This window comes from Capsicum annuum, chromosome 9 (assembly GCF_002878395.1).
Source record: "Capsicum annuum cultivar UCD-10X-F1 chromosome 9, UCD10Xv1.1, whole genome shotgun sequence".
Taxonomy (NCBI): Eukaryota; Viridiplantae; Streptophyta; class Magnoliopsida; order Solanales; family Solanaceae; genus Capsicum; species Capsicum annuum.
This window is the reverse complement of record NC_061119.1, coordinates 90,611,038-90,624,207: the sequence shown is the minus strand read 5'-3', so window position 1 is coordinate 90,624,207 and position 13,170 is coordinate 90,611,038.

Genomic DNA, 13,170 nt, shown 5'->3' with positions numbered 1-13,170 from the left:
TCTAAAAAAAACCCTAACAAAATGGTAGGGCTTTCAAAAATATGGAGGATTACCACTTCACAAAAACTCAACCAATGAACCACACCACCTAATATTTCCCAAGAGTAAAAGAAAAACCCTAGGACACTACATCATGAAATGATGCAATGTCCAGGGATGGTCAGTAGGATAAGCACTGGCGTGTAACTCAAGAATAGTGGTAAAATAATGCCATGTCCAAAATCTATCAAAAACACATGCAAACATTTATATATATATAAAGAGAATGTCAGGATAGGGTAAAGGGGCATGAACATGGAAGTTTAAAACCATTAACCTGGATTGTGTAGCTCTATCTGCCCAAATGGCACCCACGACCTATATGGGTTTATCTCCCTCTGTTGAAAGGGCCCCATCATATGTTAGAAGCATGACCTAGGAAATCCAAAAGAGGACCAGAGATACCAATGCTTCAGCTATCGCAAAAATATAATATATGAACAAAGTATACAATCATATAGACCCTCACACTAATAAACGTGGTTTCCAGTATTGGTTCCCCTGTCACCTCCACCTTCATAGAGAGCTACACAACCCTCTTTAAGCCTAAATTAAAACATTTATACATAATCCCAATCGTTAACCCATGAGTCATTCATTAAGGTATTTACCGACATGGTATCATATACCAATTACACTTGCACAGCTTATATAATTATACCAACCAATACAATTAACTATTAGACTCCCAAGTTCTAATTCATTTCTAAACCATGTCCACCAAGGGCATTCCAAGACTATTTTTACTATCCATTATCCTTCAATGCAATGCAATGTTCCAAAAGAAAGTTCAACTATGCAATTTTCATATTCCAAACCAATGTTATAAATGTGGGTTGAGGTTATCACCATTATCAAGCCAAAATTCATCAATTTGGGGAAACATATGTCCCTATTTCCATTCATTATAACCATGCACCCATTCAGGCCCTAAAACCATCAATTAAAGTGTAAACAACACATTTAAACCATGAGAAATACAATTCATGTAATAAACACTAAAAACCCTCAACCCAATTTCAAACCCAACAATTAAAATCACATGAACAATAATTTAATATATGTCATAATATAAAATTCATATTAGGGATGAGAGACATGCTTGAAATACCAATGAATTTGGAAGAACATTCAAAGTTTGAAGCTTGGAGGGTAAATTCCTTATGAAACCTAGTTTGTCTTGCTTTGGGAGTTTAAGATGGAGAGAGAGTAAGTTTGATTAGATTAACTAAAGGTAAAAAGTCTATTTGAGTGTTTTTAAGTCATGGGACAATGTGTGAAGAAAGAAAAAGACAAAAATAGCCTTAATTAAAATGTGTAGGAAATTTAGGGCTAGTCATTATGACTCATATAATGACTCGTGACGTCTGACCACGAGTCGTTACCTAGACTTGTTACCTAAGGGTCAAATCTATGACCCCTCACTATTATGACCACGAGTCCCTTTTAATGACTCGTGACCTAACCTTGACTCGTGATGAAGAGTTATAATCAAGGAAGACTCTTGGGTACACCTTACCATTGAGATAACGAGTTCCATCCTATGACTCGTGATGAGTGATAACAAATCATCACCTGAGTTATAGCCATGGTAGTGTTCAATTTATTTCAAAAATTCAGAGTCAAGAAACCAAGGGTATTACAAATATAAAGCAAAATGTTATATCAGTGATATAGAGCAAATTTCAAAAGTTGTTACTACAATTAGTTATTATCCAAACTATCACTATTTTTGGTAATATGACCTCAAACTATCTCTATTTTTAAAAATTTATCTACAATTTAAACATCGGCCCACCTAGAAAAAGACTCCCAAATGAAATTTTTTGATTTTTAAGGTGTAAAGTCCACCTCATACATCACATTTGGGCCAATATTATTTCATTAGGCCGACATGATGATAGGCTATCTTTTTCTCACAAGAAAAAATGGGTAACTTACACAAATCCCACAAGTTTTAAAGCTAATTATATTCTCCCATAATTTTGGCATATTACATAAAATTTCATATAATATGAGATGGTGTTACATTGTTACATATGAAAATGACAGATACACGAAAATTAACTCCATTAATATAAGATGAAAATCAAGGTATCCCTTAATATATGGCATTAATAAAGAAATATATATTTGTTTTATTAATTTCAGTTTGTTACTATTTAAAAATAATAAATTCATTAATTTTATAAATATAAAAAATAAGTATATCTTAATTAATTTTATTTTAATATTATTTAAAAATATATATTTTTTTCAATTAATTTTAAAGCTGGTTATGTAGACCATTTCATTACAAACCCAAAATATTTACACAATAATAAAAAAATTCCTTAACAAATCAATGGCCCAAAGGCCCAAGGCCTGGTAATAGACAAAGTAAGATAAAAGGCTTGATAAAATAACAATTGGAAAGTTCTAGAGTCTAAAAGCTACAAAAATCGATCTTCTTGTCTCCATCTCACAAGCTACCATTGATGCCAAATCTTGATGACTTGAGCTATGATTAGCGTCAAATCTTGATGAAGACACGATTGAAGAAGAAAGGTGATATTGAAACTCATCAAGGCTTTGATCTCCCTAATATCCATTGAAATATTTCAAGGCACCTATTGTATACCATCAAATACTTTCTTCACAGATAATAATGAGTCTTTAATACGATTGGGACCAAATTTTGCTTTATGCAGTAATTCAATCGTAGACCTAATACTCTCACTTCTACCTTCAAATTAGATATCTCCTCTAGTCTTCTACCCTTAGAATAAATAAGATTTCCTACATCATTTCTCATTTAAAAAATACTTGATCCAGGGCCAGGGTTTTTTTAGAAGCCCTATCTGAATTTCACTTATAGTATCCCCTCTTTGGGACCTTCCAATACATCACTTTACAATCAATTCTGGTTGTATAATATTCCCAAACACTCGCCAGTTCTTCCCAAGAAGAAGGAATTTTATTCAGCCAAGGGTATATGATATTGGTCATAAAAATCAAATACCTACTATCTTCTTCCTCATATTAACTTATGACATCCTTTTTCCATGTTTCAAAGCATTTTATCTCCTTCAAATTTGCCATAAAATAAACATAAAAACTACTTTAAAAATAGGCCTCAATTTTTGTGTAATATCCAACTCCACCACTTTAACACTTTATTTTTCACTTGAATGAATGGTCCATCAATCCCTACAATAGCTGCAAACTACTGCCATATAGATCTAGAAACTGGATAGTTAATAAATTATTTTCAATGGTTTCCGTACTCCATCCCTATAACAACATCAAATAACATCATCATTCATGATATTCCTGATCAATACTTCCCCAATATGTATTCTCTTTTCCCACAATTTCCACAAGAAGAAAATAACATTAAATGGAACAACTTTCACCCATATTTGTTTGAAATTTTATTTGATTTCATCTCTTGTTTGAAATTTTATTTGATTTCATCTCTTTGTCTTAAACGCTCCCAGGCAGACCCTATAATAAGCTTTTCAAAGCTATTAAACATCCAAAAAGGCTTATCCCACTCTTATAAATAAATTTTATGTTTCACTTAGTTGATAATATGATTACACACTTCCTCATTGAAAACCTAGTGCGTCAATTCTATATTCTAGTTACCATTTGAATAAAGTTGTTTTATCTCTTCCAATTGATTGTCAAAAATCATGCTCATAGGTAAATAATAGTGAAGTACTTCCAGTTGGGTCCAGTCGTCATAGCATATATTAGAATGAATACATTAAGTTTCACCACAAATCTCTTAGTCAAACATGTCCGTAGCCTTAAGCATAGTCCTCTAAATTAGTGTACTATTTTTATGCCAATTGGGGTCTCACTTTTTTACAATATTTATTCCCCGATTGATCCAAAATAATTTTTGTATTCTAAAAGTCAATCATAATTTAGAAAAAAGAGCTTTAGAAATATCAAACAAGGACCTAAAATCTAAAACCCCTTCTTCTTTAGGCTTGCAAATATCTATCCAAGCCGTCCAATGTTTGTTTCTGCCTACCTCTTTAAAATTCTATAGAAATCTTAAGAATATTATATATAAATTATAAATTACACACTTAGGAGGATAATAACAGATAACAAATAAATAAGAATAGTATTCAATACATTATTAATTAAGATCGCCTTATGACCAAATGGTAACATCTTTCCTTTCCAGGCCCTGAAGCTTATTTTGCACCTTTTTCATCAATCCTGAAAAATGAACCTTCCTTATTCTTACATGTCCTATTATGCAACCCAAATAAATGAGAGAAAATTTTCTTATATTAAACCCAGTGCATTCCTATACCACCCTAGAGTGAGCATGAACATTCTTGTGATAAATTAGAAAGGCTCTCTTCTACTTGTTAATCAACTAACCATATTGTGCCTCATAATCCCTAAAAGTGTCCATTATTAGTTGCAATGATTTTTTGTCAGTATAAATAAAGATAACAATATCATCTACATAAGCTTGGTGATTAATATTATCATTCCACTTAGATATCATATCTCTTAAATTCAATATTATTGAATAAAGAATTAAAGACTCTACAAAACACCTCAACTGGTAATAGACATAACTAGAGATAAAGGATACCCTTGGTTCACTCCCCTTGTATAATGAATGAAACTATATGCCTAACAATTAATAAGAATAGATTACCAATAATTAGCTAACTACCAGTCTTCAAATCTTATCAGTTACTTCATTGTTAAAATCTAAATTTTCCAACACTTGAATTAGAAAATTCCAATTCACCCTATCAAAACCCATTGCCATATCTAATTTAATCACTACGTTTCTAGTTTTTCCCTCATTCAGATGTTAACAATGATCTTTTGTACCAATAACATATTTTTAGTAATACTCGTATCCTTGACTGATTAATTTTTTGAAATAAGCCTAGGTAACTAATCCTTAAGCCTATCATGAAAAACTCTTGAAATGACTTTGTTCAAGAAATTACTCAAACTAATTGGCCTTACATCTACAAAGGGTAGTATCACATCCTATTTAGGCAACTTAGTATGAATGATAGATTATGTATAAGTACACCTATCAAAGAAGGCCTTCACTTTTTTATACACACCCTACCCTACAATACTCTAACAACTTTGAAAAAAATTACCAATATATCCATCATGACTACTGGAACTATCATCTTTTAGTTTAAAAACTACTTTCTTCACTTCTTCCAGAGTTGGGTTAGCATTAATAGCTAAGTTGTCATCATCAATAACCAAAGAAGAAATTTGTTGTATAAGACTCAGTTTCACATTAATAATACAGACTAAAAATTATTCCTTAAAATGAAAATAACTCCAGCAACTACTTGATCTCTACCTTCAGCTCACTGATAATCACATTTAAGAATCTTGTTAACAAATAATCTCTTCCTTCTACCATTAAATAAAATATGGAAAAATCTAGTATTTTCCCCTCCAGAGTACCATTAAATGCCTATTTTTTCCTCCATTATTCTTCTTCATAATCAATGTAGTGTTTCAATTCAGCTTGAGCTCTTGGCAATATCATTCTATTCAATGCTAAAGGAGACTATTGTAATAAATCATCCTTGAGTCTAAAAATTTCTTCCTTAATAATAAACAGCTTGAAAATATCATCAAATTTTTCTTACTCTAATTTGTTAAAGCAAACTGTCTTTTTTTATTTTTTACTTAAGGCTGATGAAAATATTAGATACTTCACTAGAAATCTAACTAGCTCTTGACACTTTCTCAAAATCATCTTTATCAGAGAGAATTTAAGAAATCAGAAAGGCATTCTAAAGATATCAGTCTGGTCTCCATAAGATAACAATAATGGGGCATGATCTGAACTAGTCCTAGCTAACTGCTCTATTTTCACAAGTCCATTCATACCCATAAAGGATTAAATCATCATTAATATATCTAATCTCTTGATAATGAACTCACTATCAACTCTTTGATTCCACAAAGTAAAAGGACTACTTTTAAAATTGATATCAAAGAGCTCACAAGAGTTTACGTGAAAAGAAAAATCCTCATATTCTTGAGGATATACCGTAAGTTCCCCAATCTTTTCTTTATCACCTAGAATGAAATTAAAGTCACCCCCACTAGCCAAGGTAGCATCATATTCAAGCTAGGACTTTAGATATTATCCCACATAATAACCCTTTCCTGAGCGTCACACTTAGCATATACCAAAGTAATGATTAAAAGTTGTCCAGATTCTTAAAAATTTAATTGTAATGACAATTGCTGCTTTAAGTTTGATAATAAACCAATGTGAACATAAGACTGAATAAAAAATCAAAATTTTCCATTCTAATTATAATTTTCATATTGCATCCCAACCTTCTCTTATATTTGTGAGTTTGACTGACACCTTGAAACGTCTCCATTAATACTATAATGGAAAAATTATAGTATCACTTGTATCTGTGAGTCCTCACAGACCTCACATTCCAAAACAAATCTTTCATCTTCATTTGGAACTTGACTTCCTTATCTTCATAGGATTTACTCTAGTACGCCTATTCTTCACCTTTTTTCTCCCCTTGTGTGTCCTTGAAATTATTTAAGGTGATAAATCAGCAACTTATAGACCCTGTATCTCCTTTCTTTGATCTTTTTCTTTCTCATTATCCTCCACTAGCTTTGTTTGTTGTGTTTTATCTACTTATTTAACTCCAACCTCCAATTGATGTGATAAAAATTCATGAAGAGTTTTAATAGGTGTTGTTTTTTTTATAGGATATTACTATTGTAGATTTCACAATTGTATCTTTGCTTGATGAGTGATATAACATGAGGTTGTTAGATATAACAACTATATATGTCCTCACTGTCTCTTTTGTTGTATGAATACATTTGAAGAATCCATCTAAAAGGTTTTTAATAAGTAGCTTGAGGTAGTACTTGCAGTATATGTTCTTTTTTTGGACTAATTTCTCTCCTCCCATCTACGTTAACTGCAAGTTACCTCTGTATATATTTTATGGGGTGGTATTGCACAGTTTGAGTAACTGCCATTCCTGCTCTTGAATCTTCTTTGGAAATAGAAGCATATGCTTCGAGTTTATATGCTTTGTAAGACCCCGCAAAATTCTAAGCTTAACTCAGTCTTTTAAAACTTGTTAAGGGTCCCAGACTTAGAAAATTTTAGCTAAGTATTCAGACTTAGTGTTATTTTAACCTTTGTAGGTTGGCGATTCTATTTCATAACCCTTATGACCTTAAAGTAATGATTTTTAGGTTGAATCGTGAACAGGAATATTAGCGGGTGTTCCCAAACAAGTTTTGGATTTTTCAAACTTTATTTGAAATATATTTGAAAGTTCAAACCAGTGAATCAATGCAATCTTAACGCGGTGCATCTCCTATCGCGTCGATGAATATTTTTCTCCAGCTCCCAGTGCAAATTCCAGTGAACTAAAGCGGACTCAATACGGTGTGTTGGCCATCACATCAATGCCAATGATGTGGCACGGTCTGCGCATCGCTAAGTCAATTTTCAGTCATTAAAAATTCGCATCCTCAGGGGTATTTGGGTCTTTTTTCCACATCTATCATCCCCAAAACACAAAATTAAACTCTTCTAAGAGAAAAAACTATTCATTCTTCACAAGTTTCTCTCAAGAACAAACCCTAGAAGATTTTAAATTCAATTCAAGGCTCAAGAACTTACCATCAATCGTTCAAAATTTAATTGTTAAGGTATGTCAAGTGTTCATCCAAGGGTCCCTTCCACCCTTGGAGTTCAAGAATCTATTTTTAAAACCTTAAGTGTAATAATTACTTGAATTTCATATTGGGTTTGATTATATTCATAATTAATTGGGTTTCTAATCTATGTGTTGTAACAAGTTTCATGTGGAGTTATTTGATATATGTATAGAATCATGTGAATGTGTGCTAAACCCTTGAAATTGTATATGGGGATTTGAGTTATGGTGCCTATATGTGGTTAGTGTCATGTGCATACATTATGTCCTCCAAGTGTTTGATAAATTGCTCATGTAAACAAAGAAATAGGGAAAAACAATCATGTCATATTAGCTTATGTTCAAGTTATAACATGCAAGTGTTTGAAAAAATATCTCTATGAATGAGTTATGATCAGGTGCATATGGTTCTACCCTTTTAAATTTATGCTATGATTTATTTTTCATGCTATTGAGTCCTGGGGGATATTTAATACCCAAAAACTTAGCTATTTACCTAGAGCTGTGGTAGTTACAGAACAGTCTCAGTAGTGTCACGAACAATAGCCATAGCAATCAACCACAATTATAGTTAAGTATTCATTTCAGACCTCAGTAAATCTGACTAGTCAACAGAACTCTGTAGTATTCCTTCAATTAATAGAATTCAGTAGTGTTTTGCCAGTTAACGAAAATCAGCCTAGTATAATTTAGAATTCAATCCAGTGTTTATTTAGTTGGGAGTAGGATTCAGCACCGAGTAAACCCAAGGACGGGGAATCACCTGCCCGTAGAAGTTGTAATACTTAGAACTAGTCCTTGTGTTCTAGAACTACATAGCTGGCATAGGTTGAGACATAAACCTACCAGTTAAGGGATAATGAGGTGTCCTACTTCCATTTGAGGGTACCACTTTTCTCATTTAGAGCACCAGCCAGATAAAGGTGACTCAGCTTGTCTTTACCCATGGCATGGTACTGACACCCTTCCAACTGAGGTTACTAGTTGGTTCCTAATTATTTTAGAAAGGGGCATGTCAGTTAGATGATTACCTCCAACAGTCTCAGTTTCAGTCTTCAAAATAGAACTCAGTTCAGTTCTACAGAAATCAGGACTGTCAGACACAGTCACTCAGTTCAGTATGGAACTCAGAATAGTTTCATAAGAATTAAGACTGTCCGATACAGTCTCTTAGTTTATAGTAGTACAATATCAATAAACCCAAATATCAGTAAATCAGTAATTCAGAACTCAGTATCTAGTGTTATTATGACCTCAGTTACAATTTACATATTTTATGTATGTACTCTCATTTTGTTATCTCATGTTATTCAGTAAGTAATGTTCCTGCATATGAACCTATTCATCTTAGCCAATCTCAGTTAGCATACTAGTACATTCAAAGTATTGATGCATACCTTTCTTTTACGTTATGATGTCTTACATCATAGGTTCAGACGCACAGGCTCTCGATCATACTTAGCAGCCCGATCCATCAGTAGCAGACTAGTGGTGAGTCCTTATTGTTCGAGGATAGATTTATTATTCCGGTATTTCAGTGCTTAGTTTACTTCAGTATCCGGAGTTAGTTGGCGACTTGTCCTATCAAATCCTTATTCAGATAGTAGAGAATTTTCAGACTAGAGTATTTGTAGACAAATGTTCAGTTTTGGTATTGATGTACCATACTCAGTATTTATTTTAGATTTGAACCTTATGGTAGATTTTGCCTAATTTCCACATTATTACAATATTATTATTCAGTTAATACAGCAGGTACCAGTCATGGGTTAGCTTGTGGTCCTTCAGGATTATGAGCATCGTATAGCTTTTGGGGTATAGATTCAGGGAATTATAAACTTGGTATCAGAGCCTAAGGTTCAACAGAGTCCTAGGAAGTCTGGAAGCCGCATCTAGTAGAGTCTTGGGCATGGGTGTGTAGCATGCCACACTTATGGATAGGAGGCTATTAGATGTTTTACAAAAAGTTTCCCTTCTTTCAGTATTTATTTTGTGCGAGTGAATATGATCTCAAGTTAAACTCTTATTCTAATCCGTTCTCTCCTTTTCATTATAGAACATACCTCCCAATAAGACTAATAAACAGAAAACCAGAAATCAGTAAGAACCTCAGCCCATTCAGGCAGATCCCCTGGACGAACATATCTCCCATGATGAATTCAAAGAGTTTTCACCACCCTAGCTCATTCCGTGGTAGCCCAGAATGAATGCCTAACTGCCATTCCGGCCAACCTAGTGGCTAATACTGTTGTAGCTAGGATTCAATACTTTACCCGAATGAACTCTCCATCTTTTACCAGGTCAAAGTCAGATGAGGACCCATAGGAATTTCTTGATGAGTTGCAGATGGTTATAGATATTATGGGGGTGATAAATATTGAGAGTGCTGAGGTAAATGCATATCAGTTGTAAGATGTGGCTCTCTCATGGTTCAAACAGTGGAAAGAAGAGAAGGCACAGATGTAGAGCCCATAGAGTAGGAGGAGTTTTCCATTACTTTTCTAGATAGGTTCTTCCCATTGAAGTTGAGGGAAGCTAAGGTTCTAGAATTTATTAACCCAAAGTAGGGCAACATGATTTTGAAAGAGTATTCTCTTAAGTTTATTCAATTATCTAGATACGCTCCTCATGTAGTAGCAGATAACAGATCTATAATGAGTAAGTTTGTGTCGAGCGTGTCTAATAGTGTGGTCAAGGAGTATAGGACTGCATGTTGATTAAGGAGATGGACATATCCAGGCTCATGGTCTATGCTCAGCAGATAGAGGAGGCTAAGAATAGGGAGAAGAAGAGGGAGAGAAAGAGAGTGAGAATAAGTCGTTTTAATTTTACTCAGCCTAAGTCAGAGGGTGGGAATCGTTGTCAGTTTTGCTCAAAATCCTCAATTCCAGTTCCGTCTTTAGCCATTGCTCCAGTCCCAAACTTCAAAGAAGGCAACAGAGATAGGGCACCAGGCCCTAAGCCTCAGGGTAGTATCAGCAGCACCCGAACCAATCCTCTTTGCCAAAAATATAGCAGAAACCACTAGAGTGTCTGCAGGGCTGGCAGTGATGTGTGTTTTAGGCGTGGCAATCTAGGTCACAGAGTCAAAGATTGTCCCCAATCAGGTTTCCAGGGTTAGGATAACTTCCCCTCAGCTCAATCCAGTCGTCTAAATCAACAGGGTGCCGCTTTCAGTGCTACCAGTGGGCAATGCCCAAACAGACACTATGCCCTTCAGTCCTGATAGGATCAGGAAAGTTCTCCTGATATGGTCACTGGTACGTTACAAGTTTATCATTTACATATTTATACTTTTCTAGATCTAGGAGATTCTTTATCATTTGTAACTCTTTATATAGATGTCGAATTCAGAGTCAGTCTCGAGATCTAGCAGAGCCTTTCTCAATCTCTACTCCAGTAAGTAAATCTATCATAGCCCTATAGATATACTGAACGTATCCGATTATGATATCTCATAAAGTCACTTCAACAGACTTAGTCAAATTAGAGATGAGCAATTTTGATTTCATTCTCGGCATAGTTGGCTTTATTACTGCTATGCCTCAGTTGAATGTAGAAACAAAATTATCCAGTTTTAGTTTCTGAATAAGCCGTCCTAGAGTAGACGGGTAGTACTTCAGCACTTAGTGGTTAGCTTATTTCCTACCTTAGGGCAAGAAAAATAATATCTAAGGGATGTTTCTACCATCTTATTTGAGTCCTGGACTCTAGATCAAAAACCCCTACTCTTGAGTCAGTATTAGTAGCATATGAATTCCCAGAGGTATTTCCTGAAGATCTTCCTAGCATTTCTCCTGAAAGGGAAATCGGCTTCAAAATAAACCTTTTTTCAAACACCCAGCCCATATCTATTCCTTTATATAAAATGGATCTAGTAGAAGTCAAAGAATTAAAAGAACAGTTGAAAGATCTCCTAGATAAGGGATTCATCAGACCCAATATGTCACCATAGGGTGCACCAGTTCTATTTATGTGTAAGAAAGATAGTTCTCTCAGAATGTGTTTAGAGTACTGCCAGCTAAATAAAGTCACAATCAAGAACAAGTATCCACTTCCCAGAATCAATGACTTGTTTGACTAACTTTAGGGTGCCAGTTACTTCTCTAAGATAGACCTCAGATCAGGCTATCATCAGCACAGAGTTAGGGAATGTAACATTCCAAAAATAGCTTTCAAAACTTGGTATGGTCACTTCAAATTCTTAGTTATGTCATTTGGTCTTACTAATGCCCCAACAGCTTTCATGAACATGATAAATCATATGTTCAATCAGTACTTTGACATGTTCATCATAGTCTTCACTGATGACATCCTTGTCTACTCCTGTAGTGAGCATGATCATGCAGACCATCTCAAAATAGTAATACGGACTCTCAGAAACCATAACCTATTTGCTAAATTTAGTAACTGCAAATTTTGGCAAAGGTCAGTATCCTTTCTCGGCCATATCATTTCTAGTAATAGCACTAGATTTGATCCCCAAAAGACCAAGACAGTGAGAAACTAGCCCAGACCTATCTCTCCATAAGTTATCCAGAGTTTCTTGGGTTTGGCTGGCTCTTATCGATGGTTTACTAAGGGATTTTCATCTATTGCATCTCCTATGTCCAGATTGACTCAAAAGAAGGTTAAATTTCAGTGGTCAGATTCTTGTGAGAAGAGTTTTTAGGAGTTGAAGACTCGACTCACTATAGCCTCAGTTTTGACTCTACTAAATGGTTCAGATGGCTTTATTGTGTATTATGATGCTTCTAGAGTTGGTTTGGGGTTTGTTTTAATGCAAAGAGGTAAGGTCATAGCTTATGCCTCTAGACAACTTAAGACCCATAAAAAGAACTATCCAACTCATGATCTTAAGTTAGCAGCAACAGTATTTGACTTAAGGATTTGGAGGCACTGTTTGTATGGATTGCACATTGATGTGTTCACTGACCATAAGAGCTCGCAGACCATAAGATCCTGTAGTATGTGTTCTCTTAGAATGACCTAAACCTCTATCAGAGAAGGTGGTTAAAGTTGTTGAAGGATTATGGCATGAGTATTCTGTATCATTTGGGCAAGGCCAATGTAGTGGCTATTCTCTTAGTAGGATCTCTATGGGTAGGATTACTCACATGGAGGATGGTAAAAAGTAGTTAGCTTAGGAGGTTCATCAACTTGCTCAACTAGGTGTTCACTTAGTCGATTTAGCAAAAGGTAGTGTATAGGTACAGAACAATTCAGAATCATCCCTGGTTTCTGAAGTGAAGAAAAAGTAGGATTGGGATCCTAATTTAGCTAAGTTGAAAGAATCAGTCAAAGATTAGAAGGTAGTAGTTTTCTCCCAAGGGAGAGATAGTATTCTACATTGTCAGGGTCACCTATGTGTACCAGGTATAGATGAACTAAGACAACGGATTCTTGTTGA